At 57.4% G+C, this 12,515-nt stretch overlaps 4 pseudogenes; all 4 read right to left on the reverse strand.

Moving 5' to 3' along the window:
- Positions 1 to 1,120: 1,120 nt before the first annotated feature.
- On the reverse strand, positions 1,121 to 1,240 carry LOC147350856 (5S ribosomal RNA; annotated as a pseudogene).
- A 3,441-nt stretch (positions 1,241 to 4,681) lies between these two features.
- Positions 4,682 to 4,801, reverse strand: LOC147350857 (5S ribosomal RNA; annotated as a pseudogene).
- A 3,425-nt stretch (positions 4,802 to 8,226) lies between these two features.
- LOC147350858 (5S ribosomal RNA) lies at positions 8,227 to 8,346 on the reverse strand (annotated as a pseudogene).
- A 3,425-nt stretch (positions 8,347 to 11,771) lies between these two features.
- On the reverse strand, positions 11,772 to 11,891 carry LOC147350859 (5S ribosomal RNA; annotated as a pseudogene).
- Between the last annotated feature and the right edge of the window lie 624 nt (positions 11,892 to 12,515).

The following is a 12,515-nucleotide window of genomic DNA, read 5'->3' on the forward strand; positions in this document are numbered from 1 at the left end:
ATAAGTTTCAGGGAATAGAAGGCGGAGAGAAGAAGACACAGAGTTCCTGCTTTCACTGAGACGACTCTAATGATACATCACAGGCAGATCCTTTGAGAACCTATAGAGGGGCCTCTTCCCTCACCACAAAACCTGGGTGTCAGGGAAGGCTTTCCAGAGGCACCATTTCGTTGAGGTCCATAGGTTGAACCTAGGTAAACCAGGGTTGAGATGCAGGAAGAATTTCAGGCAGGGAAAATAGCATCTTGGAAGGCTATGTGACCAGGGACACTTAGGACATTCCAGAAACGAAAAATGCCCTATGGGATGGAAGCCAAAGAGTGCAGAGGGCATTCCAGGCAAAAGACATCAGAGAAGAACGTGAGGAGCAAGCCTGAAGGGAAGTGGTCGTATCTTCAATATGCTGGGAAAATACGAGAGCCGTTGGAGCAGGGAGGTGACAGCATTGCATCTGCATTTCCAAAAGGTCATCTTGCTCCACGTCACTAATGATTGGAGAGGCTCAACTCCAAACTCCAAGGAGGGACCACTTCACATGAGTCCGACTGGGCCTCACTGCGATGTCTGTCAATAACCGATGCTGGAGAAGATGTGGAGCAAAGGGAACTCTCCTCCACGGTGAGTAGGAATGGGCGTGGGTAGAGCCGGTATGGAAAAGAATATGGAGGTTCCCGAAGGAACTAAAAGTGGAAGTAGCCTATGGTCCAGCAGTCCGACTCCCAGGCATAGATCCACCCACGGTATAAGTGAACAAGTTAGATGCCCCGTTTGGGCACATCTATCTGTGCGTGCGCGCGCACATGCGCATGCGCGATGGCCTCGAGGCAGGGGGTGGGGCGGGGGCCGGGGCTCTGGCTGGAGTCGGTGCAAGCCCCGGGATTGCCTGAGGCAAGCCAAAGGAGCCCCAGGTGGAGACGGGACTGCCGGTCGTCGGGTGTCCTGGAAGCCGAATGCGAATGCGGAGGGGCTCGCGGGCCGCGCGGAGGCAACCCAGGTCTGCAGCGGGAGTCGGGGCCCCGGCCACCCGCTCCCCGCGGCCCGGGAGGGGCTGGGGCTGCGGGGGGGATCCAAGAATCGGGACGCGCGGCGGGGGCTAAAGGACCTCTTCTGGTAGGCAAAAAGCCTCGAGCACCCGGGATTCCCAGGTGGTCTCCCATCCAAGATACTAACCAGGCCCGACCCTGCTTAGCTTCCGAGATCAGACGAGATCCGGCGCCTTCAGGCTGATACGGCCTGAGACGGTGGCGGTTGGCTCGGGGCGCCCTAAGAGCCTTGCGCTTCGCCTCCCTTTCGCTCTGCCCTGCAGGTCGGGCCAACGGGCCGCACCTCTCGTCGCGGGGCATGCTGTACTTGAGCCGCACGACCCGCGACCGTACTCCAGCCTGCTGACGCCAGCCCGCCCCCCCCCCACCCCCCGAACACCGCCAACACCAGACCAGCAAGCGCCGGGCCGGGCCCGGGGGCCCGAGGGGCTTCCAGGACCCCCCATTGACCGGGAGGGCGTGCGTGCATGCGTGCGCGCAGGGCCTGGGGGCTGGGCTGAGGGGTGCGGAGGTCTCGGCGCCCTCCCACCCGCGGCCACTCCAGACCCGGCCGCGCTCGCTGAGCCGGGCCTCCCCCCGATCCCATTCGCTGCTCAGGCCCGCGCGGCCCCGGAGGTGTCGGTCTTCGGCGCCCGCCGCCTCCCAACCCCCGCGACCCAGGGGCCTCTGAACCTCCTGCGGGCCTAGACACAGTGAAACTTGAGCGCCCAACTTGCCCGGCACCTGTCCGGTGCCCAAACCCACCAGAAGCCAGGGAGGCGCGGTCGACCGGAGCGCCTCAGCCCCTCCCCTTCGCACTACCGAGGCCCCCCCTTTGCCCCCACGCCAAGCCCTCGACCTTCCTGAGAGAGCAGACGAGCCACAGGCAGGCACACAGACAGACACACAGACACTCGCACGCACCCACGCCAAGGGAGACAGCTGGCCTGCGCAAGCTCCTCAGCCAGAGCCAGAGCGCCTGGGAGAGGCCGGGGCCAGACGAACGGGCCGGCGGCTGGCTGTCAGGAGATACAGAGGCAGAAATACATGAAGATTCCGAGACAGACTCCAAGACGGCAAGAGGAGATACACACACACACACACACACACACACACACACACACACACACACTTGAGTGTGGTCTTTGGAAATACTTGTGTTCGTAGTTGCTGGGTTGAGCCCAACTTTAATACAACCCATGGACTGCGGCCCATCAGGCTCCTCTGTCCGTGGCATTTCCCAGGCGAGGATACTGGGAGTGGGTTGCCATTTCCTTCTCCGGCGGGATCTTCCCGACCCAGGGATCAAACCCCAGTCTCCTGCGCGCGGATGCCTTGCCATCTGAACCAGGACATTGCTAATTCCCTAGGCAAAATACAAAGAATAGAGCTCGTGTTCTACTAAATGGAAAGATGATTTCAAAAACAGAAGCTGTCCTTTGTTGGTATCTTTGAATCTTTATGTAGTTTTCGTGGATTTTTACTGTTAAGGCTAACTGAACAAGGCAAGAGAGAAACCCCAGAATTGAAAAGCAATTGACGGTTTTGAAAGAAACATGTGCAGGTGAAGCTCTCTTCCTTTTTGAGAGATGGTTAAATGCAAAATCTTGATTCAACACATATGACTTTTGTGCACTTTATTTCAAATCTCCATGACAAAACCCTAAGGCGTCCAGGAAGAAAGGAGTAGAGGGGCAGACACAAAGAGCAACCTTTCCCCTTGGTGCCATCGCAACCAGCTGCTTAGTTCCTTCATCTCAAGGACTATCATCTGGGCTTCTCTGGTTTGTCTGATTCTTGTTTCGGGGACCGTTTCTCGTCACAAGGCTGTCAACAGTGGGGGTGGGTGGTGTGTGTGTGGGGGGGGGAGGGGGGGAGCCCTTCTTTCCACTCCACATGAGACCCAGTGGACAATCCAGGCCCTGCCCACTGCATTGAGTGTGCAGCAACAATATCAACGGTAATGCCGGTGAACAAGGCGTATTCCTGGAATCCACTCCGTTGGCTACTGACTGTGTGTGCTGGTGGTCTGGAACCTAGACCTGGAAGCTTTCTGGATGATTGCAAATGACACCAAAGTCTGAGGACGATGGAAGATCTTCACATTTCTGCAAGAGCCACACACCTCCAGAAGGAACCACAAGACTTGCCTGAAATGGTCAAGGTATACGTATTGGACTCAACGTTGGAAGGTCTCCACCTTTGCTATGGAAGTCAAACGATCTTTCTTTGAAATGAAAATGGAGCCTACTGAACGTTCACATGCTTCTAGAGCATTTGAAAAGCCCTAACTTGTAGAAATCTGCTGTACGAGTTCCTTGAAAGCAAGACCCTCTATGTATGGATATGTCTTCATGCCTTAGATTGTGCCTCGAATATAGTGTACCCATCAACCCAGGAAAGGAAAGAATTGAATCGCCAAATATACAAAGAGATCAAAAGTGCCGAGCCAAGTGACCCCTTGAGGCTTCCAAGAGCTTTTCTGTCTTTCACACACTAAGTAAATACTGAGCACCTACGATGAGCTAGGAGGCATGTAATAAGTTTCAGGGAATAGAAGGCGGAGAGAAGAAGACACAGAGTTCCTGCTTTCACTGAGACGACTCTAATGATACATCACAGGCAGATCCTTTGAGAACCTATAGAGGGGCCTCTTCCCTCACCACAAAACCTGGGTGTCAGGGAAGGCTTTCCAGAGGCACCATTTCGTTGAGGTCCATAGGTTGAACCTAGGTAAACCAGGGTTGAGATGCAGGAAGAATTTCAGGCAGGGAAAATAGCATCTTGGAAGGCTATGTGACCAGGGACACTTAGGACATTCCAGAAACGAAAAATGCCCTATGGGATGGAAGCCAAAGAGTGCAGAGGGCATTCCAGGCAAAAGACATCAGAGAAGAACGTGAGGAGCAAGCCTGAAGGGAAGTGGTCGTATCTTCAATATGCTGGGAAAATACGAGAGCCGTTGGAGCAGGGAGGTGACAGCATTGCATCTGCATTTCCAAAAGGTCATCTTGCTCCACGTCACTAATGATTGGAGAGGCTCAACTCCAAACTCCAAGGAGGGACCACTTCACATGAGTCCGACTGGGCCTCACTGCGATGTCTGTCAATAACCGATGCTGGAGAAGATGTGGAGCAAAGGGAACTCTCCTCCACGGTGAGTAGGAATGGGCGTGGGTAGAGCCGGTATGGAAAAGAATATGGAGGTTCCCGAAGGAACTAAAAGTGGAAGTAGCCTATGGTCCAGCAGTCCGACTCCCAGGCATAGATCCACCCACGGTATAAGTGAACAAGTTAGATGCCCCGTTTGGGCACATCTATCTGTGCGTGCGCGCGCACATGCGCATGCGCGATGGCCTCGAGGCAGGGGGTGGGGCGGGGGCCGGGGCTCTGGCTGGAGTCGGTGCAAGCCCCGGGATTGCCTGAGGCAAGCCAAAGGAGCCCCAGGTGGAGACGGGACTGCCGGTCGTCGGGTGTCCTGGAAGCCGAATGCGAATGCGGAGGGGCTCGCGGGCCGCGCGGAGGCAACCCAGGTCTGCAGCGGGAGTCGGGGCCCCGGCCACCCGCTCCCCGCGGCCCGGGAGGGGCTGGGGCTGCGGGGGGGATCCAAGAATCGGGACGCGCGGCGGGGGCTAAAGGACCTCTTCTGGTAGGCAAAAAGCCTCGAGCACCCGGGATTCCCAGGTGGTCTCCCATCCAAGATACTAACCAGGCCCGACCCTGCTTAGCTTCCGAGATCAGACGAGATCCGGCGCCTTCAGGCTGATACGGCCTGAGACGGTGGCGGTTGGCTCGGGGCGCCCTAAGAGCCTTGCGCTTCGCCTCCCTTTCGCTCTGCCCTGCAGGTCGGGCCAACGGGCCGCACCTCTCGTCGCGGGGCATGCTGTACTTGAGCCGCACGACCCGCGACCGGACTCCAGCCTGCTGACGCCGGCCCGCCCCCCCCGCCCCCACCCCCCGAACACCGCCAACACCAGACCAGCAAGCACCTGGCCGGGCCCGGGGGCCCGAGGGGCTTCCAGGACCCCCCATTGACCGGGAGGGCGTGCGTGCGTGCGTGCGCGCAGGGCCTGGGGGCTGGGCTGAGGGGTGCGGAGGTCTCGGCGCCCTCCCACCCGCGGCCACTCCAGACCCGGCCGCGCTCGCTGAGCCGGGCCTCCCCCCGATCCCATTCGCTGCTCAGGCCCGCGCGGCCCCGGAGGTGTCGGTCTTCGGCGCCCGCCGCCTCCCAACCCCCGCGGCCCAGGGGCCTCTGAACCTCCTGCGGGCCTAGACGCAGCGAAACTTGAGCGCCCAACTTGCCCGGCACCTGTCCGGTGCCCAAACCCACCAGAAGCCAGGGAGGCGCGGTCGACTGGAGCGCCTCAGCCCCTCCCCTTCGCACTACCGAGGCCCCCCCTTTGCCCCCACGCCAAGCCCTCGACCTTCCTGAGAGAGCAGACGAGCCACAGGCAGGCACACAGACAGACACACAGACACTCGCACGCACCCACGCCAAGGGAGACAGCTGGCCTGCGCAAGCTCCTCAGCCAGAGCCAGAGCGCCTGGGAGAGGCCGGGGCCAGACGAACGGGCCGGCGGCTGGCTGTCAGGAGATACAGAGGCAGAAATACATGAAGATTCCGAGACAGACTCCAAGACGGCAAGAGGAGATACACACACACACACACACACACACTTGAGTGTGGTCTTTGGAAATACTTGTGTTCGTAGTTGCTGGGTTGAGCCCAACTTTAATACAACCCATGGACTGCGGCCCATCAGGCTCCTCTGTCCGTGGCATTTCCCAGGCGAGGATACTGGGAGTGGGTTGCCATTTCCTTCTCCGGCGGGATCTTCCCGACCCAGGGATCAAACCCCAGTCTCCTGCGCGCGGATGCCTTGCCATCTGAACCAGGACATTGCTAATTCCCTAGGCAAAATACAAAGAATAGAGCTCGTGTTCTACTAAATGGAAAGATGATTTCAAAAACAGAAGCTGTCCTTTGTTGGTATCTTTGAATCTTTATGTAGTTTTCGTGGATTTTTACTGTTAAGGCTAACTGAACAAGGCAAGAGAGAAACCCCAGAATTGAAAAGCAATTGACGGTTTTGAAAGAAACATGTGCAGGTGAAGCTCTCTTCCTTTTTGAGAGATGGTTAAATGCAAAATCTTGATTCAACACATATGACTTTTGTGCACTTTATTTCAAATCTCCATGACAAAACCCTAAGGCGTCCAGGAAGAAAGGAGTAGAGGGGCAGACACAAAGAGCAACCTTTCCCCTTGGTGCCATCGCAACCAGCTGCTTAGTTCCTTCATCTCAAGGACTATCATCTGGGCTTCTCTGGTTTGTCTGATTCTTGTTTCGGGGACCGTTTCTCGTCACAAGGCTGTCAACAGTGGGGGTGGGTGGTGTGTGTGTGGGGGGGGAAGGGGGGGAGCCCTTCTTTCCACTCCACATGAGACCCAGTGGACAATCCAGGCCCTGCCCACTGCATTGAGTGTGCAGCAACAATATCAACGGTAATGCCGGTGAACAATGCGTATTCCTGGAATCCACTCCGTTGGCTACTGACTGTGTGTGCTGGTGGTCTGGAACCTAGACCTGGAAGCTTTCTGGATGATTGCAAATGACACCAAAGTCTGAGGACGATGGAAGATCTTCACATTTCTGCAAGAGCCACACACCTCCAGAAGGAACCACAAGACTTGCCTGAAATGGTCAAGGTATACGTATTGGACTCAACGTTGGAAGGTCTCCACCTTTGCTATGGAAGTCAAACGATCTTTCTTTGAAATGAAAATGGAGCCTACTGAACGTTCACATGCTTCTAGAGCATTTGAAAAGCCCTAACTTGTAGAAATCTGCTGTACGAGTTCCTTGAAAGCAAGACCCTCTATGTATGGATATGTCTTCATGCCTTAGATTGTGCCTCGAATATAGTGTACCCATCAACCCAGGAAAGGAAAGAATTGAATCGCCAAATATACAAAGAGATCAAAAGTGCCGAGCCAAGTGACCCCTTGAGGCTTCCAAGAGCTTTTCTGTCTTTCACACACTAAGTAAATACTGAGCACCTACGATGAGCTAGGAGGCATGTAATAAGTTTCAGGGAATAGAAGGCGGAGAGAAGAAGACACAGAGTTCCTGCTTTCACTGAGACGACTCTAATGATACATCACAGGCAGATCCTTTGAGAACCTATAGAGGGGCCTCTTCCCTCACCACAAAACCTGGGTGTCAGGGAAGGCTTTCCAGAGGCACCATTTCGTTGAGGTCCATAGGTTGAACCTAGGTAAACCAGGGTTGAGATGCAGGAAGAATTTCAGGCAGGGAAAATAGCATCTTGGAAGGCTATGTGACCAGGGACACTTAGGACATTCCAGAAACGAAAAATGCCCTATGGGATGGAAGCCAAAGAGTGCAGAGGGCATTCCAGGCAAAAGACATCAGAGAAGAACGTGAGGAGCAAGCCTGAAGGGAAGTGGTCGTATCTTCAATATGCTGGGAAAATACGAGAGCCGTTGGAGCAGGGAGGTGACAGCATTGCATCTGCATTTCCAAAAGGTCATCTTGCTCCACGTCACTAATGATTGGAGAGGCTCAACTCCAAACTCCAAGGAGGGACCACTTCACATGAGTCCGACTGGGCCTCACTGCGATGTCTGTCAATAACCGATGCTGGAGAAGATGTGGAGCAAAGGGAACTCTCCTCCACGGTGAGTAGGAATGGGCGTGGGTAGAGCCGGTATGGAAAAGAATATGGAGGTTCCCGAAGGAACTAAAAGTGGAAGTAGCCTATGGTCCAGCAGTCCGACTCCCAGGCATAGATCCACCCACGGTATAAGTGAACAAGTTAGATGCCCCGTTTGGGCACATCTATCTGTGCGTGCGCGCGCACATGCGCATGCGCGATGGCCTCGAGGCAGGGGGTGGGGCGGGGGCCGGGGCTCTGGCTGGAGTCGGTGCAAGCCCCGGGATTGCCTGAGGCAAGCCAAAGGAGCCCCAGGTGGAGACGGGACTGCCGGTCGTCGGGTGTCCTGGAAGCCGAATGCGAATGCGGAGGGGCTCGCGGGCCGCGCGGAGGCAACCCAGGTCTGCAGCGGGAGTCGGGGCCCCGGCCACCCGCTCCCCGCGGCCCGGGAGGGGCTGGGGCTGCGGGGGGGATCCAAGAATCGGGACGCGCGGCGGGGGCTAAAGGACCTCTTCTGGTAGGCAAAAAGCCTCGAGCACCCGGGATTCCCAGGTGGTCTCCCATCCAAGATACTAACCAGGCCCGACCCTGCTTAGCTTCCGAGATCAGACGAGATCCGGCGCCTTCAGGCTGATACGGCCTGAGACGGTGGCGGTTGGCTCGGGGCGCCCTAAGAGCCTTGCGCTTCGCCTCCCTTTCGCTCTGCCCTGCAGGTCGGGCCAACGGGCCGCACCTCTCGTCGCGGGGCATGCTGTACTTGAGCCGCACGACCCGCGACCGGACTCCAGCCTGCTGACGCCGGCCCGCCCCCCCCGCCCCCACCCCCCGAACACCGCCAACACCAGACCGGCAAGCACCTGGCCGGGCCCGGGGGCCCGAGGGGCTTCCAGGACCCCCCATTGACCGGGAGGGCGTGCGTGCGTGCGTGCGCGCAGGGCCTGGGGGCTGGGCTGAGGGGTGCGGAGGTCTCGGCGCCCTCCCACCCGCGGCCACTCCAGACCCGGCCGCGCTCGCTGAGCCGGGCCTCCCCCCGATCCCATTCGCTGCTCAGGCCCGCGCGGCCCCGGAGGTGTCGGTCTTCGGCGCCCGCCGCCTCCCAACCCCCGCGGCCCAGGGGCCTCTGAACCTCCTGCGGGCCTAGACGCAGCGAAACTTGAGCGCCCAACTTGCCCGGCACCTGTCCGGTGCCCAAACCCACCAGAAGCCAGGGAGGCGCGGTCGACTGGAGCGCCTCAGCCCCTCCCCTTCGCACTACCGAGGCCCCCCCTTTGCCCCCACGCCAAGCCCTCGACCTTCCTGAGAGAGCAGACGAGCCACAGGCAGGCACACAGACAGACACACAGACACTCGCACGCACCCACGCCAAGGGAGACAGCTGGCCTGCGCAAGCTCCTCAGCCAGAGCCAGAGCGCCTGGGAGAGGCCGGGGCCAGACGAACGGGCCGGCGGCTGGCTGTCAGGAGATACAGAGGCAGAAATACATGAAGATTCCGAGACAGACTCCAAGACGGCAAGAGGAGATACACACACACACACACACACACACTTGAGTGTGGTCTTTGGAAATACTTGTGTTCGTAGTTGCTGGGTTGAGCCCAACTTTAATACAACCCATGGACTGCGGCCCATCAGGCTCCTCTGTCCGTGGCATTTCCCAGGCGAGGATACTGGGAGTGGGTTGCCATTTCCTTCTCCGGCGGGATCTTCCCGACCCAGGGATCAAACCCCAGTCTCCTGCGCGCGGATGCCTTGCCATCTGAACCAGGACATTGCTAATTCCCTAGGCAAAATACAAAGAATAGAGCTCGTGTTCTACTAAATGGAAAGATGATTTCAAAAACAGAAGCTGTCCTTTGTTGGTATCTTTGAATCTTTATGTAGTTTTCGTGGATTTTTACTGTTAAGGCTAACTGAACAAGGCAAGAGAGAAACCCCAGAATTGAAAAGCAATTGACGGTTTTGAAAGAAACATGTGCAGGTGAAGCTCTCTTCCTTTTTGAGAGATGGTTAAATGCAAAATCTTGATTCAACACATATGACTTTTGTGCACTTTATTTCAAATCTCCATGACAAAACCCTAAGGCGTCCAGGAAGAAAGGAGTAGAGGGGCAGACACAAAGAGCAACCTTTCCCCTTGGTGCCATCGCAACCAGCTGCTTAGTTCCTTCATCTCAAGGACTATCATCTGGGCTTCTCTGGTTTGTCTGATTCTTGTTTCGGGGACCGTTTCTCGTCACAAGGCTGTCAACAGTGGGGGTGGGTGGTGTGTGTGTGGGGGGGGAAGGGGGGGAGCCCTTCTTTCCACTCCACATGAGACCCAGTGGACAATCCAGGCCCTGCCCACTGCATTGAGTGTGCAGCAACAATATCAACGGTAATGCCGGTGAACAATGCGTATTCCTGGAATCCACTCCGTTGGCTACTGACTGTGTGTGCTGGTGGTCTGGAACCTAGACCTGGAAGCTTTCTGGATGATTGCAAATGACACCAAAGTCTGAGGACGATGGAAGATCTTCACATTTCTGCAAGAGCCACACACCTCCAGAAGGAACCACAAGACTTGCCTGAAATGGTCAAGGTATACGTATTGGACTCAACGTTGGAAGGTCTCCACCTTTGCTATGGAAGTCAAACGATCTTTCTTTGAAATGAAAATGGAGCCTACTGAACGTTCACATGCTTCTAGAGCATTTGAAAAGCCCTAACTTGTAGAAATCTGCTGTACGAGTTCCTTGAAAGCAAGACCCTCTATGTATGGATATGTCTTCATGCCTTAGATTGTGCCTCGAATATAGTGTACCCATCAACCCAGGAAAGGAAAGAATTGAATCGCCAAATATACAAAGAGATCAAAAGTGCCGAGCCAAGTGACCCCTTGAGGCTTCCAAGAGCTTTTCTGTCTTTCACACACTAAGTAAATACTGAGCACCTACGATGAGCTAGGAGGCATGTAATAAGTTTCAGGGAATAGAAGGCGGAGAGAAGAAGACACAGAGTTCCTGCTTTCACTGAGACGACTCTAATGATACATCACAGGCAGATCCTTTGAGAACCTATAGAGGGGCCTCTTCCCTCACCACAAAACCTGGGTGTCAGGGAAGGCTTTCCAGAGGCACCATTTCGTTGAGGTCCATAGGTTGAACCTAGGTAAACCAGGGTTGAGATGCAGGAAGAATTTCAGGCAGGGAAAATAGCATCTTGGAAGGCTATGTGACCAGGGACACTTAGGACATTCCAGAAACGAAAAATGCCCTATGGGATGGAAGCCAAAGAGTGCAGAGGGCATTCCAGGCAAAAGACATCAGAGAAGAACGTGAGGAGCAAGCCTGAAGGGAAGTGGTCGTATCTTCAATATGCTGGGAAAATACGAGAGCCGTTGGAGCAGGGAGGTGACAGCATTGCATCTGCATTTCCAAAAGGTCATCTTGCTCCACGTCACTAATGATTGGAGAGGCTCAACTCCAAACTCCAAGGAGGGACCACTTCACATGAGTCCGACTGGGCCTCACTGCGATGTCTGTCAATAACCGATGCTGGAGAAGATGTGGAGCAAAGGGAACTCTCCTCCACGGTGAGTAGGAATGGGCGTGGGTAGAGCCGGTATGGAAAAGAATATGGAGGTTCCCGAAGGAACTAAAAGTGGAAGTAGCCTATGGTCCAGCAGTCCGACTCCCAGGCATAGATCCACCCACGGTATAAGTGAACAAGTTAGATGCCCCGTTTGGGCACATCTATCTGTGCGTGCGCGCGCACATGCGCATGCGCGATGGCCTCGAGGCAGGGGGTGGGGCGGGGGCCGGGGCTCTGGCTGGAGTCGGTGCAAGCCCCGGGATTGCCTGAGGCAAGCCAAAGGAGCCCCAGGTGGAGACGGGACTGCCGGTCGTCGGGTGTCCTGGAAGCCGAATGCGAATGCGGAGGGGCTCGCGGGCCGCGCGGAGGCAACCCAGGTCTGCAGCGGGAGTCGGGGCCCCGGCCACCCGCTCCCCGCGGCCCGGGAGGGGCTGGGGCTGCGGGGGGGATCCAAGAATCGGGACGCGCGGCGGGGGCTAAAGGACCTCTTCTGGTAGGCAAAAAGCCTCGAGCACCCGGGATTCCCAGGTGGTCTCCCATCCAAGATACTAACCAGGCCCGACCCTGCTTAGCTTCCGAGATCAGACGAGATCCGGCGCCTTCAGGCTGATACGGCCTGAGACGGTGGCGGTTGGCTCGGGGCGCCCTAAGAGCCTTGCGCTTCGCCTCCCTTTCGCTCTGCCCTGCAGGTCGGGCCAACGGGCCGCACCTCTCGTCGCGGGGCATGCTGTACTTGAGCCGCACGACCCGCGACCGGACTCCAGCCTGCTGACGCCAGCCCGCCCCCCCCCCACCCCCCGAACACCGCCAACACCAGACCAGCAAGCGCCGGGCCGGGCCCGGGGGCCCGAGGGGCTTCCAGGACCCCCATTGACCGGGAGGGCGTGCGTGCATGCGTGCGCGCAGGGCCTGGGGGCTGGGCTGAGGGGTGCGGAGGTCTCGGCGCCCTCCCACCCGCGGCCACTCCAGACCCGGCCGCGCTCGCTGAGCCGGGCCTCCCCCCGATCCCATTCGCTGCTCAGGCCCGCGCGGCCCCGGAGGTGTCGGTCTTCGGCGCCCGCCGCCTCCCAACCCCCGCGACCCAGGGGCCTCTGAACCTCCTGCGGGCCTAGACGCAGCGAAACTTGAGCGCCCAACTTGCCCGGCACCTGTCCGGTGCCCAAACCCACCAGAAGCCAGGGAGGCGCGGTCGACCGGAGCGCCTCAGCCCCTCCCCTTCGCACTACCGAGGCCCCCCCTTTGCCCCC

This window comes from Bos grunniens, chromosome 20 (genome assembly GCF_055505025.1).
Source record: "Bos grunniens cultivar Pamir isolate PY7600 chromosome 20, Bosgru_T2T1.0, whole genome shotgun sequence".
NCBI classification, from domain to species: Eukaryota; Metazoa; Chordata; class Mammalia; order Artiodactyla; family Bovidae; genus Bos; species Bos grunniens.